Source organism: Castor canadensis, chromosome 3 (genome assembly GCF_047511655.1).
Source record: "Castor canadensis chromosome 3, mCasCan1.hap1v2, whole genome shotgun sequence".
In the NCBI taxonomy this organism is placed as follows: Eukaryota; Metazoa; Chordata; class Mammalia; order Rodentia; family Castoridae; genus Castor; species Castor canadensis.
This window is the reverse complement of record NC_133388.1, coordinates 133,420,748-133,437,134: the sequence shown is the minus strand read 5'-3', so window position 1 is coordinate 133,437,134 and position 16,387 is coordinate 133,420,748. Positions and strand designations below refer to the sequence as shown.

The window sequence follows — 16,387 nt, the reverse complement described above, 5'->3', positions numbered from 1 at the left end:
AGGTGAGGAAATAGAGCCAAAGAGTCTACACACTACATGGTTGGTTGCCAATAAATAATAACTAGAAGCACACATATTAAACAAGAGAGACCAAACCAGAACCCAGCAGTTAGGAGATTTAGTGTTTTTAACCATTAAGGAACTCCACATTTTTTATAACATCATGCCCCTTAATGCTTGTAATTTATTAGTCCTTAATTTTGGCTGAAAAGATTGGTTGCAATCAGCAGTGGTTAATTTTTGAACTATTTATTTCCCTGTGATCAAATTTAAGACTACAGATTTCCTGAATCCCTGGAGAATTTTTGTTTTTTTTGGGGGGGTGGGACTAGGGTTTGAACTCAGGGAGTTGCACTTGTAATGCAGGAACTCTACTACTTGAGCCACATCTCTTGTCCATTTTGCTCTGGTTCTTTTAAACTATTTGCCCAGGCTGCCCTTAAACTGTGATGCTGATCTTAGCTATGATTACAGGCATGAGCCACTGGCACCTAGCTGTAAGGGGGTTTTGAATTTGCTAGGAAAGTACTGTTATTACTTGAGTCATGCTTCTAGCCCTTTTTGTTTTCAGATATAGGTTCCCACTTTTGCCTAGGATCAGACTCAGACCATGATCCTCTTACCTCTGCCTGGCCTTCCTGAGACAATCTTTTATCCTATACCACTTCTATCAGATTTTTATTATGAACTTGGCTTTCAATTAGTTGTAGCTGACTACATCAGTCCTTTACTTCTTTGACTTATACATAGTTAAGGGTAAATGGCTTCTCCACAAGAACATGTACAGAGCTGAGACCCACCCAGTCAGTGAGCCCCAGTCTAGGGCTTGCGATGTAGCTAAAGCTTTATTAAAACACATACTGTTTATGTAGCTTCAATGTTATGGTGAGCTTAAAAAAATTTAATTCCAGAACTGTCTGCTTTAGTTTGTCTTTCAAGTGAACAAAAAAAACATTTCCATTTTAGACTTTATAAATATTTGCCATTTTAGACTTTATAAAAAATTGAGTTCTCAAAAAAGTTTCCATCAAAAGCTCTCCTCAACCATCCTATGCACTTCTAAAAAAATCAGCAGAGCATTCTACTTCAAGTAGAAAGGAGACTGAATAAGAAAGAAATTATTTCTTTTGACAATTTTCCTTGGAGTTGTACTTATCAATACCACTGAGATATAGAAAACTTTTAAGATTAAAAAAACAGAAGAAATGATACAATGACTATATAAAAGTTTGTTCTCCTTTGTTTAAACTTAAAGTAGAGAATGTTATGATATTTTCAAAGTAAGATAAAATGGGATAAATGGCTAGTATATTATGTAAGAAAATGGTAAATTTCTTTTATCGATCATCTCAGAACAAAAAGGTGGATGAAGAGAAGGAAAGCAACCAAAAAATGCTAGATAGATTAAAGATATAAACTGAAAAAGTAAAACAATTAAAAATGGAAGCCAGGCATTGGTGGCTCATGCCTATAATCCTGACTACTTGAGAATGAAATTGGGAGGATCATGGTTCCAGGCCAGCCCTGGTAAATAGTTCATGAGACCCCCATTTCCAAAATAACCAAAGCAAAATGGACAAAAGGTTTGGCTCAAGCAGTAGAGTACCTGCTTTGCAGGCATGAAGACTTGAGGTTTTAAACTCCCCACCTCACCCCCACAAAAAGAGAAATGGACATATTATTTTATAATCTTGACGTAGGGAAGACTGTCCTATATATGATTCCAACCCAGAAGCCAGAAAGGTAAAGATGGTGCCAGGCGTGGTGGTTCACATCTGTAATCTCAGCATGCAGGGGAATGGAGGAAGAGGAAGGAGAGGAATGAAACAGATTTTCAAACAAGGAGGGTATTAAAATACCCTACTTCCCATAAATATCAAGATCATCATAGTCTAACATCCTCCACCTTAAAACTGAAAGAGGCCACTATGATTTCCATGTGTGACATCTGAATACAATATGGAGACATGAAACTTGACACTATTGATACTGAGAAGTTATCAAATGAATGTTGTTTTAAAATTTTTAAACTGGGAAACAAACATTTAAATTAAAATTAAATTTAAATTTAAATTCAACATTTAAATTAAATTCCTCCTGCTGGTGAATGCCTATCACAGTCATTGTCATAAAGATGCATTGGTGTAAATTATTATAATAATTATAAATTATTAAAATTAGGATTTATATAAAGCAAGCTTCTTTCACTTTACCAGGTATAGTTACCAGTGACAGAGTTGTCTTTATTTTTTCACGTACTTAGCAATAAATCTCAGGTCACACTTCTCGTAACAACAATGGGATTTTAACCTTGAGAATCAATATCAAAGAGGCAATGAATATATGCAAAGATTAAGTTTCAAAAATATACACCTAAGGAATTTGTAATCTCAGAGTGCATGTCAGTTACAAAGTCTGTGCCAAGAGGAAGTATAAAGAAATCAGCTCTCTTAATAAAAGTCCTTCTTTAAAAAATTTTTCCTTTCCATGTCTACCTACTTTTCTTACAAACACAGAGCAATCATATATTAAAACAAACAGGAAGAGGGGAATGTGTGCTTTTCCAAATGATTTCTCTAGTTTTATGAATTTATCTGACTCACAAAAGAAAGGAAAATCCATTCACTTTTTGATGCAAACAGAATTCATTATGTTTGTTATAAATAATAAATATATGAAATATTGGCAGAAAATTCAGGTTCTGTGATCTATGGAAAAAGGTTTTTTCTTTGTGGGTTAAGTACACACTTGAGTTTTCAGCTTTTCAAGGGACAGTGCTTGAATAAGGTAGAAATGAGATGTATTAAGAAAAAAGTCAGGATTGGCTTATTTCCAAGAAAAGGCTAATTTTATAATACTGCTATGGCCATATCAAATCATAATTATCCTGAAACAAAATTCTAGATTCAAGTTTCTTTATCATGTTAAAATTCAGTGTTAGGCATCTAGGATGTGGATTTCTTTTCTGGAAGTTATGTTTAAGATTTTTGTGTTGACAAACTTCTATTACAGGTAGCCCAGTTCAAATCAGTTCTGTGCAGCTCAGACCAGCTGACCTCCACAGCTCATGATCTAATTGGAACTGCACTTCTAACTCTCATGAAATATATCCATCATTCATCATAGTCCTTAACTTGCATCAGAGTATATTATTTCTGACTATTACCAACAAATAGAAATCATATTCTGATTAAATTAGCTGAAGTTTTGAAAATACATGAGGGGTAGTACTTTTTAGTAGATGATTAGATTCCTAGGGTAAGTATGTGAACACAGGTAGAGTGTAATGTTTTATATTATTACAACACGACACATGATATTAAGGTGCTTTTGAAAATAAAGACATTTAAAACTAAAAATCATTTTTCCTCTTCCATATTCTAAACAATTTGAGCTCATATGTTCAAGGCTAACATGTAAACAATTCCACAGAATGTTTAGTGTAATTTCTGGCATGCAGTCAGTGCACAACATATATTAAATACTTTTCTTTTCCTTATAGTTAAAAAATTAAAAAACAAAAGTCTTTTTATCTTTTTAGATTTCTGTTCATAAGAGAATCTCTCCCCCATCTGAGGGTCTTTATTTGTTGGTAATAAAGGGCCAGTATTTTAAGTATCTGGCAAGTTTAATGCCCAGCTTTCTAGATTGTAGAAGGAAGTTACCTGGTGCTATTGTCCAATACCCTCAACTCAGTCCAAGATGAGGAGGCTTTTGACCTTGGAGCTATCTTCACTTTTCTATTCCTCTCCTTCCACCAAAGAAATGTGAATGTTGATGATAAATGTGTCTTGTTCTCCAAGACTGGGGCTTAAAGAAGGATGAGGAACTGGGTCAGAGAGGAGAGGCTTGGGGTTCACAAAGCTGCTCATGGGAGATGAGTTGAACTCTTGATAGCCCTGTCCATTCCTCTACTGAAGCATCTTATCTCATTTTCTCACTATGGAAATAGGAGTAAGATGCTAAAACTTACCAATATCACCTTCCCAAGAGTGCTCACTTATCTTTGTCCCTTCCATGGTCTGGTCTAAACAGGAACTACAGGCTCTCAGGAAGAATAAGCTTCCCAGGTTTGCTCTCAGCTTGGAGTTCAGTACTATTTCTACTGTAACTGTTGGCTATACTGACACGGATCATTTTGCTGCAGGGCTCTCCCCTGGAGCTAAGAGGTTGCTGGTGAGGTATGGACAGGGGGGAAGAGATACTCAACTCTTTGCATTCAGGCACTGTCCATCTAGGAGGCAGGGAGGAACTTGGACTCTGAAGCTGTGGCTCCTCTAAGCATTACATCTTTTTACCACCATTCTGGTGCCCTGGTTACACAGTCCCACAGAGAGGTATTTTGTGTCCATAAGTGCCAATGGTAAGTGCTCAGAATTCATCTCTTGGCTGTGGAGTGTGCTGTTCTTCATTCCTTCTAGGGGAATAAACTGAGGCACAGTGAATTCAGAGGAGAGCAGGTCAAGATTGTAGAAGGAAAATGGGTTGAAGTGGCAACCAGTGTCTGTCTGCTTCCTAGCCTTCCAAACCAGGGAGGCTCCATCCTCTGCTGTAAGTGGCCTTGTCCTATGCCTCTCCCACTGTACTGTCCCCTCCCTGCTGCCCACATATGACTATATTCCAAATATATAAGACAAAAATTATAGACACTCTACTCCCTTGTTGTTCTTCCTTCCATCCAGAGCTTAGGGCTTGGAAGATGAAAATGTCCTATCTCAGAGTCCCTTCCACCTTGGCCTGCCTGCTTTATTCCCTATCCTAGATCAGTGATTTAGATTCAAATGGCCTGAAACCTTCAGCCTTTTCACTACTTCTTTCTTGACCATTCCTAGACCTGGGGGACTCTGGGATCTCTACTCTTTTACTGACCTGAATCTAGAGACTTGGAGCAGGGACATCCCACAGGCTCTTTAGCTCTTTTGCTCTCTCTTAGCTGAGGGTAATTTGGGCATAAGCAGGCTGTAACCTCTGGCGAAGTAATACTATGAAATAGGTGGTCCTAAGGATTAGTACAGTGGCTCTCATATAGATCCTGGATGTTGAGGGCTCCCCCTCCCTCAGCTCTTAAACCCTAACTTCTTATGTTTTCTATAACCATTCAATTCAACCCACTTGACTCAAACTCATGGTGATTATGGGTTAGAAACTTATATTTGTCAGTCTTTTTTGCACTTTGCTCCCATTCCCAACCCTGGGGGCTTTATACAATGCTTTAGTGGTTGGATATGGGAATGAACAAGGTTTGGGGATTAAGGGAGAAATGGGGCATAGTGGGCAAGGGCTCTCCTATTCCAGTAAGGCCAAATAAGAAACATGAAAAGTCACAATAAATAAATAAAATTCCCAAATCCTTCCTTTTGTCTCTGTCCTTATTTCTCTTCCCCCTGACCATTATTGTTGGGAGAGAAAGAAGAGGCAGAAAATAAAGTTTTGATTTTTCTCCTACTGAGTAGTCAGGGCAATTCCCTATACTATTCCAAGCCTTTTACCTTGCTAATGGGGAAAAAAAAGGAGGTTTGGTGAGGGGCTTTCGTTTATTACTCCATTTCAGTCTCTTACTCAGTTTATGTCTCTGTCTAGTCTGTCTTTTCTGCCTCCATTACTTTGCCTTCTCAATGCTGCCCTGTTTGTTGCTGTCTCTATCTTTCCATCTCTACCTGTCTCTTCATCTGTCTTCTGCCAAACCTCACCTGCAAACTTTAGACAGTGTTCACCCTGACCATGCCTAACCTTTCACTTTCCCTCAACCCCTCACCCCTTAATCCCTACTTGGCTCACACTGTTGTACTGCATACTGCTTGGTCAGTGTACAAGTGTGATGATAAAAAGAAGAGGTGGAGGGAGTTGTAGGGCTTGGGGGCCTGGGGGCTATGGTTGGGTGTCTCAAGATAGAGTCTCTTGGGGAGGCATTTCCTAGCCCCTACCTTAGGAATACTTCCAGTGATCCACCAGCATGTCAGGGATCTTGCCATAGAGATTCTGCTGCTTGTCACTGAAGTAGAGCATCTTGGTAGGTGTGCATCAGAGCCCAGGAGATCCTCTTGGATTGGCCTGTTGTACCAAGTGGGTGTACAGACACTTTCAGATGAACATCTACTTGCACTGGCTGGAGCAGTAGTTGGCCTTGTAGCACTTAGGTGCAACGATCCAGTCCCAGACCAAAGCCTCAAAGTCCACTGCGAGGGGTATCAGCAGCAACAGGACTCCCTTGATTGCTCATCACAACCCAGGCTCAGGTTCTGTAAGGGCCATTTTGTGTTCTCTATGGCTGGAAGCTGCATGAAGAGGATTCAGTCCCTCAGCTACCTGCTAAGGCAGATGACAGCCAGATTTGTGCCACTGGGATCAAAGGTCTCATTCTGCATGCCTCAGTTGCTCTGCACCTGGTGGAACCACCTGTATAGCACTTGCTTGGAGTCCATGGTCTGCAGTGGTGGGAGCATGATTGTGGTTCAATCTTGAGTGAACAGATGCAGATGTGACCCCCTACTCCTGTGGTCCCCTTCCCAGTGAGAGGTTTCAGTCACAAGATCTGCAGGTAGACTGGCTGAGTAGAACACTGGGGAAGGCACACTCACACCTGGGCCTCCAGTACATTTGTGAACATCACCTTGGTGCTAAAGTGGAAATGGTGGGTGGGATCCAAGATGGCAACTGGGGTGCAGAAGCAGACAGTGTGAACTTCATAGATCAAAAATCTTGCTGAGACACTGAAGCCACACTTGGTGGAAATAAAGCACAAAGAAGAATCAAACTTCGACACCCTGAAGCCCCAGCCTGTACAAAGATTCTCCACAGTACGTTACACTGAGAAAACAGGAGGGCTCCCGTGCTGCCAGATGTAGGCTCCAAACCTGCTTGGGAGACATTTGACAGACCAACAAGTGAGTGCCAAGTGCCAAGCGTCATGTGGTATTCCCCCAGCCACCTCTGGGATAAACCAGCATAGCCCCCTGGACAGACTAACCCTCCACCACCCCCCCCCAAAAAAAACACCAAAAAACTGAATAAACAAGGAACTGAAAACTAACACACAGCAGACAGGGTGAGGTGCTGTAAGCATACCAGAGAAGGGGGAGCAGCAAGGAGCTGATCTCCATGCGAATTTCAGTAAACAAAGGCTGGAAAGGCAGAAGGGCCAACAGTGGGCCGGTGATAAGCCACTGCCTAAAATAGGGCAGGTAGAGGTCCACAAAGCTCATCTCCTGAGCCAGTGAGCAACATCCAAAGTCAAATGACACTGCAAAATTGAAAAACAATCAGCAAACCATCACAATACACTGACAGCAGGGGGCCGGCTGACGCATCACTGACCTTTCCCAGAGAAATGGGGTGAAGCAAAGAAACAAGGCCCCAGTAAACTAACACAGTGAAAACCCAACTCCAAAGCAGGATGGCTGGTGAGCCACAGAGCTGATTTCTGGAACCTGAGGACAACATATAAACTTAAACTGCCACACCTCACTGAGGGAGGAGCTAACTAAGCAGCTGCCGCTGAAAGATGAGAAAAAAAACTGTCAAGTCTACCCAACCACCTGGTGAGACTAAGACAGAGCTTCTGTTTAAATAGCAACACCAGGACTGGATGCTGAAGGAGTAACACCAGAAGTACTAAGACGGAAATTCTATTATTCCTGAACCTAGAGGCTTTTTTGTGTGTTTGTTTGTTTGCTTGCTTTGTTTCTTGTTTGTATTTGTTTATTCATCTCTCCTCATTGATTTCTTTGGTTTTTTGTTTTTCTTTTGTTTTGTTAGTTATACTATTGTGAGTTAGTTAATACTAGTTAAATTACACTCAGACCAGGAACAGAAATACACTAAATTAAAAATCTAATACACCCACAAAATAAAATTTAACCAAGGGAAAGAAAACAGGTGACTGAAACCACCAACAGTCCATCAAGAACATAGCTGCACAGCACCAACGGGAGCGATGGGAAGATGAAAAAGGGATGGAAACCATTCTCCCTCAAAAAACAATTTAATACAGGATTCAGAGGGAAATGAAGAAAACGGATACCCAGCTCCAGACTCCAACAAAGCAAAGATAAATGATGCCAAAGAACCCAGTGATGCCCACAAGAACACTTCCAAAGAAGAAATCCTGCAAGTAATCACTGAGGATTTTATGGAGATGTTACTAGACATGGTCAACCAAAATGTACAAGAGGCACTCAAGAAATTCCAAGACATCAAAGATAAAGAATACAAGAAGACACAGAAACACATATATGAACTCATAGGAGCCCTAAAGAAACACCAAAGTGAAACGGAGAACACTATAAATAAAAAGATAGATGAATTAAAGATGAAAATTTACACTATTAAAGAGGAAGTGACCCATGATATATAAAACCTCAGAAAAAAGAATGAAACAGAAATACAAAACACAATGGAAGGACACTCCAGCAGACTAGAACAAGTGGAAGACAGAATCTCAGAACTTGAAGATAAAATGGAAATTAAATGAAAAATTGAAGAGCTATTAATCAAAGAACTCAAGACTTGTGAAAGGAATATGCAAGAAATCACCAACTCCATCAAAAGACCAAACCTGAGAATCATGGGCATTGAAAAAGGAGAAGAGGTGCAAGCAAAAGGGATTCGTACATACTCAACAAAGTAATAACAGACAATTTCCCAAATCTAGAGAAAGCTATGCCCATTCAGGTATAGGAAGCCTCCAGGATACCAAATAGAACTACCCCACGACATATTATCATTAAAACAACAAGCACAGAGAATAGAGAAAGAATATTGAAGGCTATGAGAGACAAAAAACAAATAACATACAAAGGTAAACCCATCAAAATCACAGCAGATTTCTCAGTGGAAACCTTAAAAGGAAGAAGTGCATGGACTGAGGTATTCCAGGCACTGAATGAAAATAACTTCAACCCCAGGATACTTTACCCAGCAAAACTATCATTCAAAATAGATGGAACAATAAAAGTCTTCCATGATAAGCAGAAACTAAAACAATTTATGACCATCAAGCCACTACTACAAAAGATTCTTCAAGGAATTCTGCACACAGAAAATGAAAGCAAACAAAACCATGAAAGGACAGGCAGTACAAAACCACAGGAGAAGAAAAGACAAGGAATCAGAGAGTAACACTGATTCAGCCACACACAATCAAACCCTTAAACAACAAAAACAACTAAATGACAGGAATCACCACATACCTATCAATACTAACACTGAATGTTAATGGACTTAACTCCCCCATCAAAAGACACCATTTGGCAAACTGGACTAAAAAGGAAGATCCAACAATCTGTTGTTTACAGGAGACCCATCTCATTGATAGAAACAAGCACTGGCTTAGGGTGAAAGGCTGGAAGAAGATTTACCAAGCCAATGGCCCCCGAAAACAGGCAGGAGTAGTAACACTTATCTCGAACAAAGTAGACTTCAAACCTACATTGATCAAACGAGATAAAGAAGGACATTCCATACTTAAAAAGGTGAAATACAACAAAAGGAAATAACAATTATCAACCAACGTCAGTGTACCCAATTTCATCAAACATACTCTGAAGGGTCTAAAAGCATATATAGAATCCAACACAGTGGTAGTGGGAGACTTTAATACCCCTCTATCACCAATAGATAGGTCACCCAAACAAAAAATCAATAAAGAAATTCTAGAACTAAATCACACTATAGATCAAATGGACCTAGCTGATGTCTACAGAATATTTCATCCAACTTCTGCACAATATATATTCTTCTCAGCAGCCCATGGAACTTTCTCCAAAATTTATCATATCTTAGGGCACAAAACAAGACTCAGCACATATAAGAAAACAGAAATAAGCCCATGCATTCTATCTGATCACAATGCCTTAAAACTAGAACTCAACAACAAAAACAACAGTAGAAAATATGCAAACAACTGGAAGCTGAACAACATATTGCTCAATGATCGATGGGTCATTGATGAAATAAAAGACGAAATTAAAAGGTTCATGGAAGTTAATGAAAATGAAAACATGACCTACCAGAACCTATGGGACACAGCAAAGGCAGTCCTAAGAGGAAAGTTTATAGCCATGAGTGCATATATTAAAAGGACAGAAAGATCTCAAAACTGATGATCTAATGCTACAACTCAAACTCCTAGAAAAACAAGAACAAGTAAATCCCAAAACAAGCAGAATGAGATAAATAATAAAAATAAGGGCCAAAATTAATGAAACAGAAACAACAAAAAAAAAATACAAAGAATCAACAAAACAAAAAGCTGGTTCTTTGAATAAATAAACAAGCTTGACATACTCCTGGCAAACCTGACTAAAATGAGGAGAGAAAAAAACCCAAATTAGTAAAATCAGAAATGCAAAAGGGGAGATAACAACAAACACCATGGAAATCCAGGAAATCACAGAAACTACTTTGAGAACCTATATTCTAATAAATTTGAAAATCTGGAAGAAATGGAAAAATTTCTAGATACTTATGACTATCCAAAATTGAACCAAGAGGATATTAATCACCTAAATAGATCTATAACACAAAATGAAATTGAAGCAGCAATAAAGATTCTCCCAAAAAAGAAAAATCTGGGACCTGATGGATTCTCTGAATTCTATCAGACATTTAAAGAAGAACTAATACCAACTCTCCTTAAACTTTTCCATGAAATAGAAAGGGAAGGACATTGCCTAACTCATTTTATGAAGCTAGTATTACACTCATCCCAAAAAACGAGACAAAGACACTTCCAAAAAGAAGAACTACAGGCCAATCTCCTTAATGAACATTGATGCAAAAATCCTCAATAAAATAATGGCAAACTGAATCCAACAACATATCAGGAAGATCATTCACCACAACCAAGTCAGCTTCATCCCAGGGATGCAGGGATGGTTCAACATATGCAAATCTATAAATCTAATACAGCACATTAATTGAAGCAAAGACAAAAACCACTTGATCATCTCAATAGATGCAGAAAAAGCCTTCAATAAGATCCAACACCACTTCATGATAAAAGCTCTAAGAAAACTAGGAATAGAAGGAATGTACCTCAACATTGTAAAGGCTATATATGACAAACCTATAGTCAACATCATACTTAATGGAGAAAATCTGAAACCATTTCCCTTAAAATCAGGAACAAGACAAGGGTACCCACTATCCCCAACTCCTATTCAACATAGTCCTGGAATTTCTAGCCAGAACAATTTGGCAAGAAGAAGAAATAAAAGGAATACAAATAGGTAAAGAAACTGTCAAAATATCCTTATTTGCAGATAACATGATCCTATATCTTAAAGATACAAAAAACTCTACCCAAAAATTCCTAGACAGCATAAACAGCTACAACAAGGTTGCAGGATACAAAATCAACTTAGAAAAATCATTAGCTTTTCTATACACTAACAATGAACAAATTGAGAAAGACTATATGGAAACAATTCCATTTACAATAGCCTCAAAAAAATCAAATACCTACGAGTAAACTCAACAAAGGATGTGAATGACCTCTACAAGGAGAACTACAAACCCCTGAAAAAAGAGATCGAGGAAGACTACAGAAGGTGGACAGATCTCCTATGCTCGTTAGATTGGTAGGATCAACATAGTAAAAATGCAAATCTACATGTTTAATGCAATTCCCATCAAAATCCCAATGACATTCATTACAGATCTACCCTAAAGTTCATTTGGAAACACAGGAGACCACGAATAGCCAAGGCAATTCTCAGCAAAAAGAGCAATGGTGGAAGTATCACAATACCCGACTTCAAACTATATTACAAAGCAACAGCAATAAAAACAGCATAGTTCTGGCACAAAAATAGACATGAAGACCAGTGGAATAGAATAGAGGACCCGGATATGAATCCATACAACTATACCCAACTTTTTGTTGACAAAGGTGCCCAAAACATACGATGGAGAAAAGACAGCTTCTTCTTCAAATATTTCTGGGAAAAGTGGTTATCTGCCTGCAAAAAACTGAAACTAGATCCATGTTAACCACCCTGTACTAGTATCAACTCAAAATGGATCAAGGACCTTAGTATCAGACCTGAAACAGGAAAGAGCAGGGAATACTCTGGAAGTGATAGGTATAGGCAAGGACTTCCTCAATGGAACCCCAGCAGCTCAATAACTAAGAGAAAGGATGGACATATGGACTACATAAAATTAAAAAGCTTCTGCACAAGAAAAGAAATGAAACTGAAGAGACCACCCACAGAAGGAGAAAATATCTGCCAGCTGTACATCAGATTGATACCCAGATATACACAAGGAGCTCAATAAACTAAACTCTCCCAAAATCAATGAGCCAATAAAGAAATGGGCAACTGAACTAAACAGAACTTTCTCAAAAGAAGAAATTCAAATGGCCAAAAAAACACATGAAAAAATGCTCACCATCTCTGGCCATAAAGGAAATGCAAATCAAAACCATACTAAGTTAGAACAGCTATCATCAAAAACCCCACCAACAAGAGATGTTGGTGAGGATGTGGGGAAAAAGGAATCCTTGTACACTGCTGGTGGGAATGCAAGCTAGTACTACCATTCTGGAAAACAATATGGAGGCTTCTTAAAAATCTAAACATATATCTGCCATATGATCCAGCAATCCCACTCCTAGGGATATACTCAAAGGAATGCAACTCAGGTTACTCCAAAAGTACCTGCACACCCATGTTTACTACAGCAATATTCACTATAACCAACTTATGGAAACAACCAAGATGCCCTACTACTGACGAATGGATTAGGAAAATGTGGTATTTATACACAATGGAGTTTTACTCAGCCATGAAGAATGAAATCTTATCATTCACAAGTAAATGGATGGAACTGGAGAACATCATCCTAAGAGAGGTTAGCTAGGCTCAGAAGACCAAACATTGTATGTTCTCCCTCATATGCAGACTTTAGATCTAGGGCAAAGGCAGTAATGTTGTTGGACTTGGATCATACACTAAGGGGAGAGCACATACAGGAGGAAACCCAAACCTTGAAAATGTTTGATGTTCCCACTGCAGAGGATCTAATACAGTAACCTTAAAATGACAGAGGTCAATTTGGGAAGGTGACCAGGAAGTAGTGAAGAGTTCAGATAGAGAGATGAATCAATTCAGGTTGCAATACACTTATGCATGGAAGCAATGCTAGGACTCTCTCTGTATAGCTATCCTTATCTCAACTAGGAAAAACACTTTGTCTTTCTTATTATTGCTTATGTCTACTCTTCAACAAAATTAGAGAAAATGGCAGAACAGGTTCTACTTGGAAGAGAGGGGGTGGGAGGGAGAGGGAGGAGGTGGGGAACAAGGGCGAGAAATGGCCCAAACAATGTATGCACATATGAATAAAATAAACAAACAAAGTGGAAATGGCAAGAGAAAAGGCTGCCATCTGTCTGCAACACACAGTCTGTCTTCTGGGCCAAACTAATGACCATCTCAGTGGTGGTGTGGTACTAGTCTTCCTCCAAGAAATCCTCAGGATGCAGCACATTACCCTGGGAGCCATGAAGGTCCAGGATCTGCTGCAGGAGTGGTGCCTTGGGCAACAGCTGCTTCATCACCTTGTGGCTGAGGATAGGCACCTCCTTGAGCAGCTTTTTGCTCAGGATCTGCAACTTGCACTCCTGCTGCTGCCACCACCATACTTGTTTTTCTTTGTGGGGAAGCATAAAGTGGGGCAGAAGGTGTTGGTGGGGTGCCCCAGCAGTTGGCTGGCCAAAAAATGTGTTTTTTAATTGTTACAAGGGCAGAATTTTAAATTGAAAGATGGTGGAAGTGATTTATTGCTTTTTAGTCACAATCTCTCATGTTTACTTTTATAGCTACTTATATTCAAAATACAGAATGTTTTAAGTTGTTCTCCTATTTGGAGAAATAAATATATGGACAATGCAAAGCTCACATTCTCACTAATGACCAGACATTTGGAGTGACTTGGAAACAAGACTGACAAAATTTTAAAAATAAAAATATACATAAGAATCCAGTAACTTCAGAGTGTGAGATTGGCCAGGCACATAGGTGGCTCATGCCTATAATCTAGCTGCTTGGTAGGCTGAGATCCAGAGGAGCATGGATGGAGGGCAGCCCCAGTAAACAGTTCTGGAGACCCCATCTCCAAAAGAGTCATAGCAAAATGGACTGGAGGTGTGGCTCAATAGTGGTAGACTGCCTGTTTTGCAGGCATAAAGCCCTGGGTTCATACCCCAGCCCCACTAAACAAACAAACAAACAATCCAAAAACAAAACAAAACAAACCCCTCAAAACCAAAAGAAATAAGTGTAAGATTGGACTGTGTAAGATGAATGTCTACTATGGCAATGCCAATAGACATTCATTTGACTGGACCCACATCAACTATTTTAAACATACTTCCTGAAGTGCTCTAGAATGCTGAAGATCTATTGCAGTATGATACTGTTGAAATGAGAGGTTTGAGGGAAATAAACCTAAATACTTCTCCAAAGCCAATTTCCATTAGACATCTACTCCAGACACATTATATAATCTAAGAGCTCTGTTCCTGGGAAAGAAGTGAACAGGAACACAAAAAGCAGATCTTTATAAACTGGCAGGTATTGCTGCCACGTAAGAGATTTTCATAGTTAAAGCTGATTAACTGAATAAATAATTATATTAGTAGACTTTTTCTTGTGAGACTGAGGTGTGAACTCATGTCTTACACTTGCAAAGCAGGTGCTCCATCTCTCTTTCATTTTCGCTCTGGTTATATTGGAGGTGGGGGTCTCCCAAACTATTTGCCCATAATGGCCTTGAACTGAGAGCATACAGATATTAGCCTCTCAAGTAGCTAGGATTGCAAGTATGAGCCACAGTGCCCTACAGTAAAAAGTGTTTGAAGATCAACACCACAGGGATCTAGAACACACTGTCCTTTCTTTAAAATTAGCTTATTATTTTCCATTCTTCCTAAGTAAGTGACAAATCATTAAGTAGAATTTTAAATACTGGATCATTATGTACCAGGTGAAGTGATTATTCATTAAATTATTGCAGCTTTCCAAGTAGGAACAATAAAAAATGAAATGAAAAACGGCCATAGACTGCTGATTGCTAATACTTTCTGAAGCTTTAAACAGCACCTCTCACAAAAGCTAGTCAACATTCTGCTTTTGAGCACAAATGGTTTCCTATTAGGTAGCATCAGATAAAAGGTTTCATTATTTTAAATAGTTGTGCAGCTATTTTCCAAAAATTTTATGGAGTTGTAATTCACCTGAGTCTTTATCCACAGATGTTACTGAGGGGGCAGAATAGCTTTGACAATACCAAACAAGAAAAAGATAGCAACCTACAAAATTTACCAGCCTGGATTCCATGAAATATTTTAATGGAGTTTATCTAATCTTCAGTGAACGGAGTGAATGCAGTGAATGCAGTGAAGTTATAGCAAGAGTAGGGTAAGAGATTGTAGAGCAGACAGGGGTCCAATCATGATGGCTCTCATAAGCATAGAATGGGTCCGGACAACATGCTAAATGAAAGAGAAAAATCACTAGAGGGCTTTCAGCTGTGTTATGATTTATGTTTACTAGAGAAAATTCTGGTTGTTCTATGGAACACATGTTTCAGAGAAGAGAAAGGGGAAGCTCCATCAGGGGACTCCATGAGCAAGAAGACTGCCTAGAAGCCAAGTACAGAAATGGCTTCAAAATTGAGGGAGTGTTCAACTTTGTGGAGGCTTCTGGGGATGATAAAAGTCTTATCAAAGTTGGTAGAAGAAAGAGGTAAATGTAAAGTAGTTAAAATAGTAAATACATTTATAAAGTATATAAGGAAATATATCTGGAAGCTGGAATAGAATATTGACATATTTTACAATATAAAAATTTGGGGGCCAGTGTGTTGGCTTGTGCCTATAAACCTAGCTATTGGGGAAGCAGAGATTGGGAGGGGCTCAGTTTGAGCCCAGCCCAGGCAAAAGTTCTTGAGACTCCCATCTTAAATAATAAAATGTGGGTGTGGTGGTATATGCCGGTCATCCCAGCAACATGGGAAGCATAAGGAGGAGGACTGCTGAACTGGACAGCCTAGTATAAATGTGAGACCTTATTAAAAATAACAAAATATAGCTGGAAGGGTTTCTATAATGTATTTAGCAGGAAAAGAAAAACATAAATCTAGTTTTTATATAGCATATGAACACCAAAATATTATATCCCTATCTCTGGATTTTGATCACAAAGTGTCTCATTTCTGGGGCCAGTAAATTTGCTAATCCTTAAGCACTAGTATGTGTAAAACAAAATAACATCTGTGGAAACTGACTGATGTGGCTTGGTGCATGGCTTTAGGTGATGGGCTCTAGCAAAGTAAGGCATAGAAGCTTTCCAATATAGCTATTTGTGGCTTACACTTAAGG

At 39.0% G+C, this 16,387-nt stretch overlaps 1 pseudogene; it reads right to left on the bottom strand.

Moving 5' to 3' along the window:
* Window positions 1–1,552: 1,552 nt before the first annotated feature.
* Window positions 1,553–14,447, bottom strand: LOC141421669 (growth/differentiation factor 11-like; annotated as a pseudogene).
* Between the last annotated feature and the right edge of the window lie 1,940 nt (window positions 14,448–16,387).